Genomic DNA, 15398 nt, shown 5'->3' on the forward strand with positions numbered 1-15398 from the left:
TATGTCAAGAGACTTATTCCACACAAAATGCAAACACTGCAAGTATGGTGCCACCAGCGCCTGTGTGCCATAAAAAAGGAGATAACCTGGGAGCTATATCTCAAAATGGTGTTCACCTGGTTCAATAAGGCACACACTAGCAAAATCTTAGTTCATGTAGTGTGTGTGTGTTCGGAACCCAAAGACCGGTACATAAATTAAGAAAGCCTATAATATTTAAATTTGGGCGCATTAGGGTCTAACAAACCATGCAGAAGGAAAGGTGGGTTGTATGCTAAAACCAGAAGAAAACCTGCACTAGAAAAAACGGAACAATTTGGACGGGAGTATAAATTATGAGCAAATTGAAAGATTTGAGGCAGTGTTAATAGCCAGATGTTTCTTTCTCCATCATAAAATTAAAATTATCCGGTGCTAACTTAACATTACAAACAGAGGAGCAGATCAATGACATTGGTCATTGGCTCTCACCATCTATGGGTGAAAGCTGCAAGCAAGGAGACATTTGCTGGAGTTAGTCTTGACCCCAGGTCAATTAGCACATGGCCAGTTATGTTGCCACTCACTATTTCCTGCCTCTTCATGTGAGATTTGAAGCTTGGGACCTACAAGAGTGCTTGCTGACAAAATTCAGAAGAATCGGATCTGCAATTCCCTTCTAAAAGTATGCTAAATGTGCTTAAAATAATTCAAAGCCTTCCAAACCAGAGTTCCTGCATGCAGCTCTCCGAGAGGCAAGAAAGAGATGAGTGGGTCTTTTGGAAAGCAACATAGCTTCTTTTGCGTGATATCTGGTCATTGCTCTGTGATATGACACACAAGTTTCCTTCTCAACAAGGGCTGGCGTGCTACGCTGCGGTAGTGACCCATCTCCCATTCACCCATCCAGCATTTCATACTTGAATATGCCTTCAGAAAAAAAAGCAAAGGCTTAAATGGAGAGCTTGATGCCATCATGTTGCGAGAAGCTTTTAATCAACAGGACCCTACGGCCAAGCTGTTTATCACATATGGGAGCTGCCAAAATGTGTTTATGCACTGGTGGCGAGGCCTACATCTGTTATGTTATGTTATGTTATAAAGTTTTTGTATAGCGCCTATCACCGCTGGTCTCTAAGCGCTTAAACAGAACATAACATACTGTCACCCCAAAAACCCTCTGCCATCTCTGATTAGGCCGGAAGTATTGCCTTTTTGAATAGATACGTCTTCAGTTTCTTCCTGAAGGAAAGTAGCTGTGAATCTTCCTTCAGACTGGCCGGTAGCTCATTCCAAAGTTGCAGAAGAATCACCGAAAAGGCTCTGCCTCCTTTAGTTTTTAGTTTAAATCTGGGTCGAGTCAGATTGGAGACCTGACCTGAGCGCAAAGTTCTGCCGGGAACATACCTCCTCAGGCGCTGCTTACTGTACTCTGGGGCTTTACCAAGGAGTGCCTTATGGGCCACACAGACATTTGAACTGAGCCCTGAGCTTCACAGGCAGCCAGTGCAGCTTCCAAAGGAGTGGGGTTGCATGTGAGTTTCTCGGTAGAGAAAAAATCAGTCTAGCTGCGTCGTTCTGCACGACCTGCAGCTTCCTCAGCAACTTCTGTGGCAAACCAAGATACAGCGCGTTGCCATAATCTAGCCTCGAGATGACTGTAGCAGAGACAATGGTTTGTAGGGTGGAGGCTGAAAGAATAGGAGTCCGCTTGCGTAATTGCCTCCACTCACCCGTGCAAGAGCCTACCACAGCCGAAACTTGAGGGGCCATGGTAAGGTCTGCATCGATCTTTAGACCTAGACTTTTTACCACCGTACCGGGAGTAGGAGTTTTTCCTAATTCTGGGGGCCAGTACAGATCACCCCAAGGATTAGCCTGGTTGGTGAGTACCAGTACCTCCGTTTTCTCAGCATTCACCTTCAAGAGGTTGTTGGTCATCCAATTGACCGTGAATCTGAGCAAGTTCCTCACTGATTCCTGAGCCTACCTTGTTTCTTCCAGCTGCACCAGCAGCTGAGTATCATCTGCGTAATTAAAGATTTCCCAATTCCTACGCATGAGCTCCTCCATCAGTGGTTGTAGGTAGATGTTAAAAAGTAGGGGGGAAGTGCGGACCCCTGGGGCACACCCCATGTCACCTCACTAATCACTGACCGCTGGTCCCCCATCTGAACCCTCTGAGTGCGTCCTGACAGGAAGGATTCTAGCCACTTGAGCGCCTGTCCTGTTATTCCCAGCTTAGCGATACGGTCCAGCAAGATGGTGTGGCTGACCGTATCAAATGCCGCCGACAGGTCTAATAGAATCAGGGCGCATGGCTGTTTCTTGTCTGCCCTGACTCTCAGCTCATCGGTGACCGTGGCCATAACTAGTTCTGTACTATGTTGTGGCCGGAAACCAGCCTGCCTGGCATGGAGTAGATGGTGTTCCTCCAGATAGTTATATAAGGTATTCAGGACGTGTTTTTCTAAGATCTTACTCAGGAGTGGCAGCTGGGAGATAGGCCTATAGTTTTTCAGTACCTTAACATCGACTCCCGCTTTCTTGAGGAGTGGGGAGACTCTAGCTTCCTTCAGCTGAGCTGGAAGGTAGCCCGCTTCTAGTGAGGCATTCAGTAAGCTCAGCAGCTGAGGCTGAATACCAAGCAAGGCCAATTTAAAATTTTTCGGGGGGCAGGGATCTGTGCTAGAGCCTGATTTAACATGGCCGACCAGCTCCGCCAGTCGCTTTTCATCGATATATGGGAAGCTGTTCATGGTCCCAGATTTCAGCTGACTATCTGGGCAGGATGGCAAAGGCAGTCCAGCTGGGACTGTAGTAATATCCGTCAAGATGTCCTGTACCTTCTGAAGAAAGAAGCCTTGAAAGGTATCGCAATCGGGTTGATCACCCGCAAGGCTTTTCTCGCCCAGCTGCGTAAGATCCCTTAAAATCACAAAGGTCTCCCTTTGTTTGTTTGTAGCCTCCCTAATTCTGTTCTCATAAAAGGAGGATTTCCTCACCAGGATGTCCATCTTATAACTAGCAAGAAGTGATTTAAAGGTTAGTGACTCTGCTGGACAGTAATTGAGTCTCCACCTTCTCTCTGCCTTGCGGAGGGCTTGCTTCTTTTCCTTGTTTGAGGCGTCAAACCATGGGGCTCCCTTTCCTTTTGTTCTGGTCCTCTCCATTCGCTCCGGGGCAAGCTTATCTAAAGCGGCCCGGATCCAGGTCATCAGGACAGTAGTGTCAGAGTCCAGGTTCGTCTGTATCGGCGTGGGGGCGGGGGGGAGGGGAGAGAAGAGAAGAGAGCAGGGTCGAGATTAAGGAGACTGCCTCAATCTTCTTCCAAGACAGAACTTTCCTCCGCGTTTGCTTTGAAGCAGCCGGCAAGGGATCTCCCGGAACCCAGCACTTGATCAAAAAGTGATCTGACCAAATGCAAGGGCTAACTTCAGTTATTTCCATAAGGGACAGGGAGGACCAAACAAGGTCAAGTGTGTGGCCCTTCACGTGGGTAGGACCCATTACTAGTTGTTGTAAGTTAAGTGCAGAGAGATTAGTTTCAAACTCTGTCTCAGTGGGCTCTCTGGGAACCTTATCCCAGTGGTAGTTGAAGTCACCTACCACTATAAGAGACTTATATCTAGAGGCCAAGTCTGTCAGCAGTTCAAAAAAGGTGTCATTAAATTCAGGTGAACTCTGAGGTGGGCGATATAGCAGCAGCAGCAGGATGCATGAGTATTTAAGTGAGATTTTTATCCCTAGCAGCTCTGCGCAAGCACAATTTTCTGCTACAATCTGTGTCACCTTAAGACTTTTTAAACAAGATGGCAACACCTCCCCCTCTGCTGTCATTAGGGCGATTGTACCAAAGCGCGTCAAAATCAGGAGGCAGGGCTGCTAGCACGTCGGGTGTCGGATGACGTGCCCAGCCATGTCTCTGAGAGAGCAAGGATGTCTATCTCTCCCTCCGCCAGAAGCGAGGATACCTCTAAGTGATGCTTTTGCAGAGAGCGTGTATTTAACGTTGCAATTATAAGGCCTTGAGTCCTGGTATGGGTGAGTACATCCTCTCCCTGCAACAAAGCCTCTGACCGTAGTTTAGCTAGGGTTATCCCGTCTAACACAGTATAGCCTGTGTTGAGAGACCTGAGCGTATCGGGCGAGTATATGCGTGGTCGGCCGGGGGGGTGGCCCCTGGCCCGGACGGGCACAGACTGGCTTTCCTCTGGCGCTCCTCCGGTGCGCCGCTGCTTGCTTGCATGCTGGCCGTATTAGTAGTGTGTGGCTAAGGGTACTCGCAAAGACTATAGCGCTAACCCCCGAGACGTCTTGTCAGCGTCTCTAGCCCACACCTAAGATGGCGGTCGGGCGTGAGGCGACGTGGAAATCACCCGAATGGTGAGTTGTGCTTGACTCTTATTAAAGTGCAGGCAATGCGGAGTTCCGGGGGAACGTGAATTACAAAGTGACAGTGACGGCAAAGATTTTTTTTTTTTTTTTAAATTATTGAGGCGAAGCAAATACAATTTTTAAAAGGAGCAGATACTCCAACAATTTACAAATAGCAGCAAGAAATTAAAGGCAGCAGCAGCAGCAGCAGCAAACAGTCCTTATCTTTCATTTCTAGTTTCCACAACAACATTCAAACAGACTGCACACACCTGGCGCCACAGATTCCGCCCATGACACATCAACTGAGGCCAGCACACTAAATAAGGGCTTCCTGTGCAGGGTCAAGCACAGCATTTAGCTCACAGTGGACTTTGGGGGCCGTTGACATTTCTCCCAGGGTGTAGGCTCTTTCTCTGCTTCTCTTGTAACAAGTGTATCCTCGACACATCTGCAATGTTCTCATAGTCCTGTGCGGAGCCAGCTTTGGAGAACTCTTATTAAAACAACTGCATGAATGGCCCCGTGGAATATAAAGTTAAATCAACATTATCTGTAAATATTGTGCTTTCCGCTCTGCAGCTGGCACATATATATGGTTAAGTCCCTGCAACAAACTGTGGTCCTTCTTTGCAGTTGCATTTGTGTTAGTTTAATGAAAAGCAGGGACCACTCATCAACACAAGGCATCTTTTGCTAGATTGAGAGTCCTGAGGCTCAAAATATAAAGGGTCACAAGTATTCACTGCAAACGTCATTACTTCACCGCACCTAGGGATTGGGCCTTGCACAAATGTTACAGATGGTTCCTATAGCATTCCGTTAAGGAATAATTGCACCGCGGGGAAACAAGTCATCCACAGCACACCATCCAAAATAACGAGCAATTCCTATAGTAAAGAACTTCCTATTCTGTCTGTGATTTCTACAAAACAGTTGCCCATTGTCCACCATTTTGGAATGAGCGGCATCAGAGTGCTGCTCCCTGAGTACGATTGGACTTAAGTGGAGATGTTGTGCTCTGGACACATCCGTGTATTTAAGTGCTCTAGTCCCATCCCTCACTCCAACCACTGCTTCACTCAAACCCATCCAAACAGTGAAGGGCGTCATATCTCATTTAAAAACACAAGCAGTGTAAACTTGTTTCAGTTCTCACCCATGCACACTTCACTGCCATCCTGCACTTACCAGCTTAGGAATTTAGCAGGCCGGCTCAGCTGGTACGCGGGTCCCACGCTCTGCACCTGTCTTGCAGATCTCCACTGTGGTAAGCTCATGCACTTCCCCAGTGTGGGTTCTGGCTGCACCCATGCACGCTCGACATCCGCCGTCGCAGTGCGTTACCAGACGAGTGACAGAATCGGTGCTCGGAGAGCACTGGACTCGTAGCTGCTCTCGGCGCCCTGTCCAACTCGCCGCGACGCTTGCAAGAAAGACACAAGTCCTCAGCTTTAAGCCAATCTATTCAGAGGGAAAAAAGGGAGTGTTGTATACGGCAAAGAATCCGCGTTTTCACTGACTGAGGTGCGGTGATCTCTCGCTGCCCCCGCTTCTTTCCAGCCAGAAGAGGGGAAGGAAAGAAACAGACCCCGTGAGCTCTGGGCCCGACGCTACGCTCAAGTTGTACGCCATTTCCCCAACAGGAAGACCAACTTGAGCCGGCTTCCTTTAAACAAGTTGTCGCCATCGCACTTTCACTTTAATGAAAAAACAAAGTGCCTACACCAAGTAATGAAGTTAACAGTATAATGCTGCAAGTAAAACATCCAGTCGGGATGGGCCGTCCAAAAAGGAGACCGGGCGGTAACAAAGAAGCCTCATTCTAAATCGGAGGCCAGCGTTTTGCATAAACAATGACGCCAGCCAATCAAAAAGATGGGCGTGGCTTCAAACCCATTACAGAAATTTATCGATGACCAGAGTCCTCCCAGACCTAAAAAGTGCAATGGAATGATTCAAGAAGGTTGCATAACAAATTCATCATATTTTTGGGTAAAACAGCTCTGCCAGTATGGGTGGACATTTGGGTGACCGGGGTAATGTGTGCCTCATCTATAGAGGTGGATGCCCCCTGCGTGTCATTTACATCACTGAGTAAAGTAGTAGAACCCCTCTGTGTTCCATCTGTTTCACCTGTCTCTCCTGAGTTGAGAGATTCACTCAGGACGGCACCTGTTCTAGGTTCAGTACTGTTTTTGTTTTCTACTGTAGGCTCAGTATTGTTTTCAGTAGAATTCTCATAAGCTTCAACTTCAGACCGTAACCATTAATCATTAGCTTCTGTAAGGTTGTCCTTTTTCCACCACAAGACTTTGTTGCATTTTGCCATTCTTACTAGTGACCAAATGTTATTGTCCCTTACCAAAGCGGACCGTGAGTAAAGTGCTTTGATTTGGAGTGGGTCACTGAACTTGCTGCCACCTTTCTTGCACAACGTGCCCAGTTTAACTCTGACCCAATCACCCACAGTCAACGAAGTGTCTTTCACTCCATGTTTTTTGTTGTAATCTTTGTTGATCCTCTGAGCTTTGGTGAGGTTGCCTTTGACTACTGAAGGTGACCATCTGCTTTGGAGTTTTAGATCCATCCATACTGTGTTGTCCCTGGTGAAGGGTTCCCTGCCACGCAAAATCTTAAATGGACTGTACCCAGTAAATGTAGGTGTTGTGCAATATGCCCATACAGTTTTAGTAACTTCAGTCTCCCAATTATTTCCTGCATTTATGACCGCTTTTACTGAGCCCATAATGACTCGATTGAAATGCTCAGCAGAGCCATTGCCGGCGGGGTGGTAAATTGGGGTATGTTTAGCTTTAATCCCATTCCTATCAAGAAAAGGTGTCCATATGTCAGAAATGAATTGTTGGCCATTGTCGCAAATTATAATTCTGAGGATACCTTCCTTCAAAAAATCGCTGGTTAGAAAAGATATGACAGAGGAGGAGTTCACTTTTTCACATACTTCTAGCTCCGGCCATTAAGAGTACTTGTCAATTAAGACTATAATGTATTTGTTTATACCCCATAAGTCTAAAATTGGACCCAAAATATCCACAGAGAGTTCCTCCCATGGGTTATCTGGGCATTTGTAATCTCCTAAGGGAGGTCCTAACATAGTTAAATACTTGTCAGCACTGGCGCAATGTACGCATGATCTCACATTCTTGTCTGGCAGGCCACCAGGAAGATGATTTCACTCCTTTTGGATTTTACAATGCCGAGGTGTCCTTCATGCATTATGTTGAGAATGTTTGCCAATATGCTTTTGGGGGGGGGAGTCACTTTGTTTTCCTTCAGAAGGAATTTTGCATCATCGCTGATGGACAGTACATCTGAGTTCCCAAAACTTCTTAAGTTTGCTAGGAAGTAAAAAAGTTTCGTGCCATCCTTGTATGATAAAATGTCTCAATTGCGCCAGGATTTTATCCTTGTCGTAAGCTGACGTCCACTCTTGTGCGCTGATAACATCTTCTCTCTCTTCAGTGAATGCCACGCTGTAATCATCCCATTCATTGTGTAGATGCTCCATTACAGGCAAAGGAAAGTGACTTAGATAGTCTGCTACTTTGTTCCTATTTCCAGGCAGGTACTCCTCATCGTATACAGAGTATAACAATCTTAACATCATCTTTGCAATACAGGGGGTGGCCTTGGCATGGCTACTGGAAGTAAGTACTTTAACCAAAGGTTTATGATCCGTTCTGAGCGTGAACCTTGACCCCCACAAGTACTGTATGCCAAAGTCAAAAAGTACTTTATTCGGTTCGTTTACAAAAACCATAAAAGTGTACACACATCAAGAATAGGTATCCAAAAAATACATTATTTTTCTTAAAAAGAAAATATAAATACAGACATTATAAATAACATTCTAAAATGTATCTGACTGCTCTCTTCCAATTTATTCTTTTACTCAATCTCATAACTATGGTCAGAAAACTCGCAATATTAAAAATTTCCCAAGTATTTGACAACAATTGCAGGTACAGAAGGGCCGGTTTTACCTGTCTGAATCCTTTGTCTTTAATTAGGGGTAATATGAACTTTTTCCTTGACGGGGTAAAATATGTGCAAAAGAACAAAGTGCGTGGTGTCCATAATGGAGTATCCATCACAGGGACACATTTCTAAATCTTTCACATTTGTCCAACCCGGACAACCTGTAATGAGAAGATGCATTTTGTTTAAACTAAATCTGGTCAACAAAAATCTATGGTTGGAATTGTTAACCACTCTCAAATATAGTTCCATCTCCCCAGAATTAGTTAACAACTGATGCGCTCTTACAGTGGGTTTAGACAATTCTTTATCTTCCCTTTCTAGTCCCGTGATGAGCCTATATGTATGTTTTACCCATTTCACATCCCCCTTAACTAATTTGGATGGCTGACTATACAGTTCAGGACGACCTAAAGTGTCCGCTAACTTTTTGATATAGTTCAGCCAGGGAATGGAGTTGCATCGCTCAAGGGCTAGGCAGTCCCTTAATACCTCATGATTTAATTCTAGGTCTGCATTCAACCACACTGTGGTCCATTTTAAGAGTGGTGCAATTGCGATTCGGTCCACCAGGTATTCCAACCCGCATTCTTGGTGGACAATAAACACCGCTGTGGATTGGGGTACAGATAGAATACTCTTTAGGAACTTGTCTTCCACACACTGCAGCGATTTTACATCTTTAAAACCCCATAAGTCTGCTCCATACATGGCCAAGGAGACACATTTAGCGTCATACACCTTTAAAACAGCCTGCAGTGGTTTCACGCCTAATTTCCGCGCAAAACCTAATACTGACAGGATTGCCCTAGACAGAACATTACGCTTGGCTGCCAATTGAGGCAGCCATGAAGAACTATCATTAAAGATAACCCCTAAGTATGGAAATCTAGAAACTTTGGACAGGACATTTCCGTTGCAATATAAATTCTTCATTTGTTTGCCCTTCGGTCCCACAGTCATTACACAGGATTTAGAATAATTAACACTTAAGTCTAAAACTTTCATAAAATGAGTTTAAAAGCAACTGTAATCCTACCATGGTGCGTGCCAAAAGAGCGGCATCATCTGCATAAAGTAATGCCGGTATCGTAAACTTACCCGCCCTCGGTATGTCCTTACATGCTCTCCCTAGGACCACACCAAGGTCGTTAACATAAAGGGTAAAAAGAAGGGGGGCTAAAATACAGCCTTGTCTGACCCCACTCAAAATCTCAATCTTGCCCGTACAGTTACCCTGGCGATCATACCCAACTGTGGCAGTAAGGTCCCTATGGAGATCTGCCAGGAAGTACACAATATTTTCATCGATTCCTAGTTTTAAGAGTATAACCCACAACTTTGATCTGTTTACTCGATCAAAGGCCGATGAAAGGTCCATAAATGCTATGTGTAGTGAACCCTTTTTGGCAATTGTGAACTTCCCAATTAAAAGTTGGAGATTAAGACATTGGTCCATGGTACCTCGCCCCTTCCTGAATCCAAATTGGAGAACCGAGAGGATGTTTGTCTCTTCCAATTTGTCAGAGTTTACTCAGGACCACCCGTCCTAAGACCTTTACTGCAGAGTCAATGAGCGAGATCGGGCGATAGTTACTAGGGTCCCCTCTATTACCTTTTTTGAATATCGGCACAATAACTGATTCCGCCCAGGTGGTTGGAATACCGGATTTACAAACTCTATTAAAAACATTAGCTAAAACTTTGGACCATAACTTGACATCTGATTTGAAGAGGTCAACAGGGACGCCATCTGGGCCCGGGGCCTTATTGCTAGTCATTTTCCCTATGGCGTCTGCCACCTCTTCCACCCTAACCGAAAAGGTATATGGATACAAAGTGACAGCGGGTAAGCCCTCCTCACCCGAATTTGTCACCTCATAAACTGATTTGAAGTGCAAGAGCCATAACTGTTCCTGTATGTTGCAATCTAACACATGATTACAATTTAGCACTATTCTTCAGCACATCAATAGAGGTCAGATCATCCCAACCTGTTTCCCTAATCTCACGCTTTCTAGTCTCAACGGCCCTTTTATATGATTTTCTTAGGGAGGCCACGAGTGGCCTATCTACTGGATTACCCCTCAGTGCCATACATCGTTTTTGATTAGCAAGTGAACATTTATGGTCAAACCAACCGACCCCCTCCGGGTCCTTAGCTTGACCTGGACTTTTAAGATCAGCCCCTATTTGAATACAGACAATTTGGTACGCATCTATAACCTCCTGATCTCCTGCTTCCAAATCCCTGCATATGTCCAACTCCATACCTACATTAGCCATGAGATTAGTGAAGAATTCTTCAGGGACAACCTTACCCCATCTTAATCTTCTACCCTGATCCGTTGGGGCTAAATCTTTCTTACCAGCCCTATTCTGACCTTTCTCAGGGACACTAATAAAATCTGCAACTCTAAGAGTTACTGGGTTATGATCGCTAAAATGAGACCACTCCGCACTATAACTCTTGATAATAATCCCTAATGAAAGACTATTAAAAATATAATCAATATTTGAACCATTTCCTCTACCTTTTGAATGTGGGTATGTTATCATCTTCCCTTTGTGGGAGCATCAAACCATGATCGGCCAACATTTTTTCAAGAAATGCCCCCTGTGCTGAGTGCTCAAAATGAACTTCCCCTTGTTCTACGGGTCCCAGCTGGTCCAGAGATGAGCAATTTTCTGGGCACCCATGAATATTAAAATCACCCAAAAGAATAATTGCGCAATGGTACTGATTTGCCTCCCTATATTTGTCCAGAAAATAGTCGAGAGAAACCAGTTGGTCAGTCAGGCCTGATCTATCAACAGAATTCTAAAAATTCACAATTAAAATATTACAAGCCCCATCACAAGCAATTTGTACAGCTAATCAATAAGGGAGACCAGTTTCTATCTGTGTATGTATCCCTGGGATGGTGGCCACAATTAACGTCACTAACCCCCCCCCCTTTGCCCTCCCCATGACCGAGGCTATTGCCGGGAGGAAATAAGTAGAATATCCGTCTAAACTTAAATTATTTTCCAAATCCCAAGTTTCTTGTAGCCCAATGATATCCGCTGTCCCCACAAACTCTCTCCAAATAGGATCGTCCAATTTGTTATGCAGGCCAGCAATATTCCAGGTTACAGATGTTATATTGGTGGTAGTCGGGGAATAAGCTGACCCATCTAGTACTCCCATCGTCCCCACTGGGGTGTTTACATCATCATTTGGCGTCATGGCTTTTAGAGCCTGAGTCTCACCAACCTCCCGGGGACCGTGTATAACTCGATTCCCAGAGCTAAGCCAGAGTCAATCTATCCAACCTAGGTTGGACAGAGCATCGTACTTATTGAAAACCGGGACATTAAAAAGATTCTGTTCCCAAGGTGTGACGAGGGTTATGTTGAGAATAATCTCTGTACAGTAAGGGAGCGGGTAGTGTCTTAGCGAAGTGCCTCCTTTGGGCACAATTTCTCCCAGGGGATTGCACAAGGAAATTCTCCATACCAGCCATTTGTGGGGGCCATGAGTAGAAATAACTCAGATCAAAGGCCATAATTCCACCCCCATTATTGTGATTCGGGAAACCGCTGATGAACTGAACTACACGTGGATTTCTAAAGTTCACTATAATGCAGTCTCCCTCAATATCCTTTGCCTTCTGGCCTACCCAGCAGACCCGTCTCACATTTATTATTTCCCCATATAGGTCTCGTCTTACTGGTCGGTTTTTCCCTAACCAAAACATCACCTTATTTTTTAGTTCATGGTAAGACTCTGCCCTGTTATTCACCCACTCTGGAACCCCCACCAGAACAATAACAAATGGATAGGACTCCTCAGGAAGATCAATTCCCTTATAATTACTCACACCATTGGATACCATAGGTGCCACTTTAACTTGAGTGTTGTCGATCGTCTGTTTACTTTTCGGGGTTATCTGACGGTGGTTTTTAGCTGAGTTACCTGTCTGTATATCATTTACTACCTGAAGTGGCATTTCTTTGGTCCCCCCCCCCTCCCCAGATTTGAAATGTGCGCTACTCCCTTTAACCAGTTTTTCCTTGAGAGAGGACCTCTGACTGGTTTTTGCAGAATTAACTAAAGTAGATACATTATTTTGTATCTGTTGTTCTTCCCCCAAATTTTTATTTGAGTTTGTGAGGGTGACATTTTGAAGGGCATCTAACTGCATGCCTATCCTTCTAAGTCGTTCGACTATTGGGGAGATTAGTGATTTTATCAAATGTTCAAGCTTTTCTAATAAACAAACAGTACCTCCGGCTCCACCTGGGGCAACATCTACTTTGTCAAGAATGGAAATGACTTGGGGGAACACAGCGTTCACCTCCTGCAAAGAGGTGTGTTTGTTGCCTCTCAAAGTTCCCCCCTTATGACCAGGTAATGTGACTTTAGACCTCTTGCGGCTCCCCCCCTTCAGTGCTATGCCACAGCGTTTGCGCTTCGAGGCCAGCGCTGGCTTACTTTCTAGGGATTTATGTGCCGCTCGATGTTCTGGTGCTGACTCATTGCTTTTCCTAGCCCCAGTGTCAGTACTCGGATAAGCCATAACAGAAACTAGGCTAGCGTCCACCCCACCTATGTTAAATGGTAGCGGCAGTTTCAGTCGATAACCTTTCAAGTATTTGCCCGGCGGTAATCGCCTCTCATACCACTCGATAATTTACCAATAAAAGAGGCAGGCGCCGGAGACTGGAAGGCAGGAAACAAAGTTTTATTCCGTCGGAGCAGAACACATCAGATCAGACAGCAAGGTATCGTCACGAGGTGCTCTAACTGCATCTCTGAGACCTGGTCTCTTATACACTGGTTTATTGCTTTATTACACACAGTATATTCTTGAGATTCCCTTGATGCCTGAAAGAACATCCCCTGAAGCCCCGGCTCAGATCCGATCCCACACATAGATACAGTAGAAGTTCCCACCCTACCCGCAGTGGGAGATGGCTATCGCGCAGCAGGGAATTCCGCTAGTTCCCGGGGGTGTGTGCAACCGGCCGGGTCTCAGGGGGTAGGGGCTTTGATTCTACTGTAATCCCTTTGATGTGGGGTGTTTCCCTTACAGTAGGGGCAATAAACTGCATCCGCAGGGCTAGGCGATGGCCTGGGACCAGTTCAGACAATGGGGCGCAGAGGAAGGGGGTTATCAAAGGAGAGGCATGACCATGTATGGGTTGTCGGTCGGAAGTGGTTCCGTAGCAGGGTCGCGCAGAAGGAGAGGGTTTATGGCCTGTATGAGAGAGCTGGGGTGGCCAGCGCGCGGGGGATGCTTGCAGCGCCAGGGGAAAGCGCTGGCGGTCGAGAGTGAGCGGGGAGAGAGTGGGGTGCCTAAAATGGCGGCCGTGCGTTCGCTTGTGCGTGGTGCTGGGGAGGGGCAAGATGGCGCAGATAATGTTCAGTTTGCGAGCTAAATTTCCACAGTCCTCCCTTTTAACATATCTCGCCAGCTTGTCCGGCCAATATTCGCCTTTGTTAGCCTTTCAGTTACAGTATCGTCAATGTTCGTCACACATTTTAAAGATACAGAGTTGTTTAGGGTAGGCAGGAGTAATCTGACACATTTGTACATTGTCTCATACAGTTTGATAAAGTAGGCGAGGAGGAAGTACATTCAAAGTTGCAGTATAGTCGTGTACATGGCTGGTGTTGTATGAATGTTACTATACAAAGTTACATTTTCTTAACTTCTCAGTGTACAGTCGGAAGTGATTGATGCAACATCATGAAAACTTGATAAGATAGTTAATATAATAAGGTGGTTGGGAGAGGATTTTCAACTTTGACATGGGTTCTTCTTTCCAGTGTCCTTGTTTCATAAAGAGCTATCACTGGTAAGCTCTCATTGTTGTTCTTCTTTCGTTGGCACTGTTGAGCACCGGCGGTGGAACTAAGGTCCAGCTCAAATCCGATTTCTTCACGTGGCAGGGTGTGACCACTCACTGTTCTTTGATCACAGTCCTGTTCCTTAACACAGTTCACCACAGGTACTTTTGAGACAGGGTGCCGGCCTTTTGTTCCTCGGTAGTAGGTCAAAGTCATAGTCCAAATGAAAGAGGAAGAGAGAATGGGGTGGCATGGGATCGGATCAAAAATGCGGACCAAGGAGAGCAGAATCTTTTCAGCACTGGGCCCATCAATCGGGCCCGACGGGTTGAGACTTCAGGCACGCTGGTCAGTGAGCAGGGGCCTCGATGTAGCCCTTCGCGCTCATCGTTCTGATAACGGTGTCTCGTCTCACACCCTTGTTGCTTCGTCGCTTCCCCCTTGGTCGATGTCATAGATGTTTTATGATCCGCAGCCAGACTGTGCGTCACGTCCGACCCCTCTCTTCCGATGGCTGCAGGTTATCCTTGAATAGGTTATAAGAAACGAAAGTCTTAGAGATCTTGGCAGGGAAGACATTTACATACTTCATTTCTCTCTCCCAACCACTGAGTAGTTGCGGAAATGCTCTTATCTGTTACTACATGATTGGTGCCTATTAACTCTGATGTTAATGTGCGTGTTACTAATCTATTAATTACTGCTGTGGTGCAGGGTTCTGTGGGTGTCCCTGTCCATCGTCTGGCCTTCTCGGTGTCGGTTTCTGCGCCTTATAATACAAGGTTTGGTAGTACCCGTAAGTGCGAGGTGCTACTGTCATGCGTTCATGAGTATCCTTTTCATACAGTAGGTGACCCTTTATCAGTTTAAAACAGGGCCATCAGTTGTTTCGTTCGGGATACTCTGAGACGGCTTAGTATAGGGCTGGAGTTATCTCTGGGAGAACAGGGTGCTTTAGACATTCTATTTCGGGCTAATTGGTCAGGGGTAATTCTGGGTGGTGGAGATGGTGTCCTATAAGAACAAAAACCACTGACATATAGTCCCCGTGTTGAGGGTCAGATTGGGAGACATCAGTCGTCTTACCTGTCCTTTCCTTCTCAGCCGATTAGGCTTAACGTTCGCAGAAAGGAGAGGTAGTAATCGTGGTAAAGTATGGTCGTTTTTGTTTCTGTCAATTTTGTTCGAATACCACCGTGTTTGG

The 15398-nt window shown here is 45.7% G+C and overlaps 1 protein-coding gene across 1 annotated transcript in view; it reads left to right on the top strand.

Annotated features, from left to right (window-relative positions):
* The window catches only part of SUPT4H1 (SPT4 homolog, DSIF elongation factor subunit), a 118900-nt gene that overhangs the window by 11336 nt on the left and 92166 nt on the right, over positions 1 to 15398 (top strand). The window lies entirely within an intron of this gene.

This window comes from Triturus cristatus, chromosome 3_2 (assembly GCF_964204655.1).
Source record: "Triturus cristatus chromosome 3_2, aTriCri1.1, whole genome shotgun sequence".
Taxonomy (NCBI): Eukaryota; Metazoa; Chordata; class Amphibia; order Caudata; family Salamandridae; genus Triturus; species Triturus cristatus.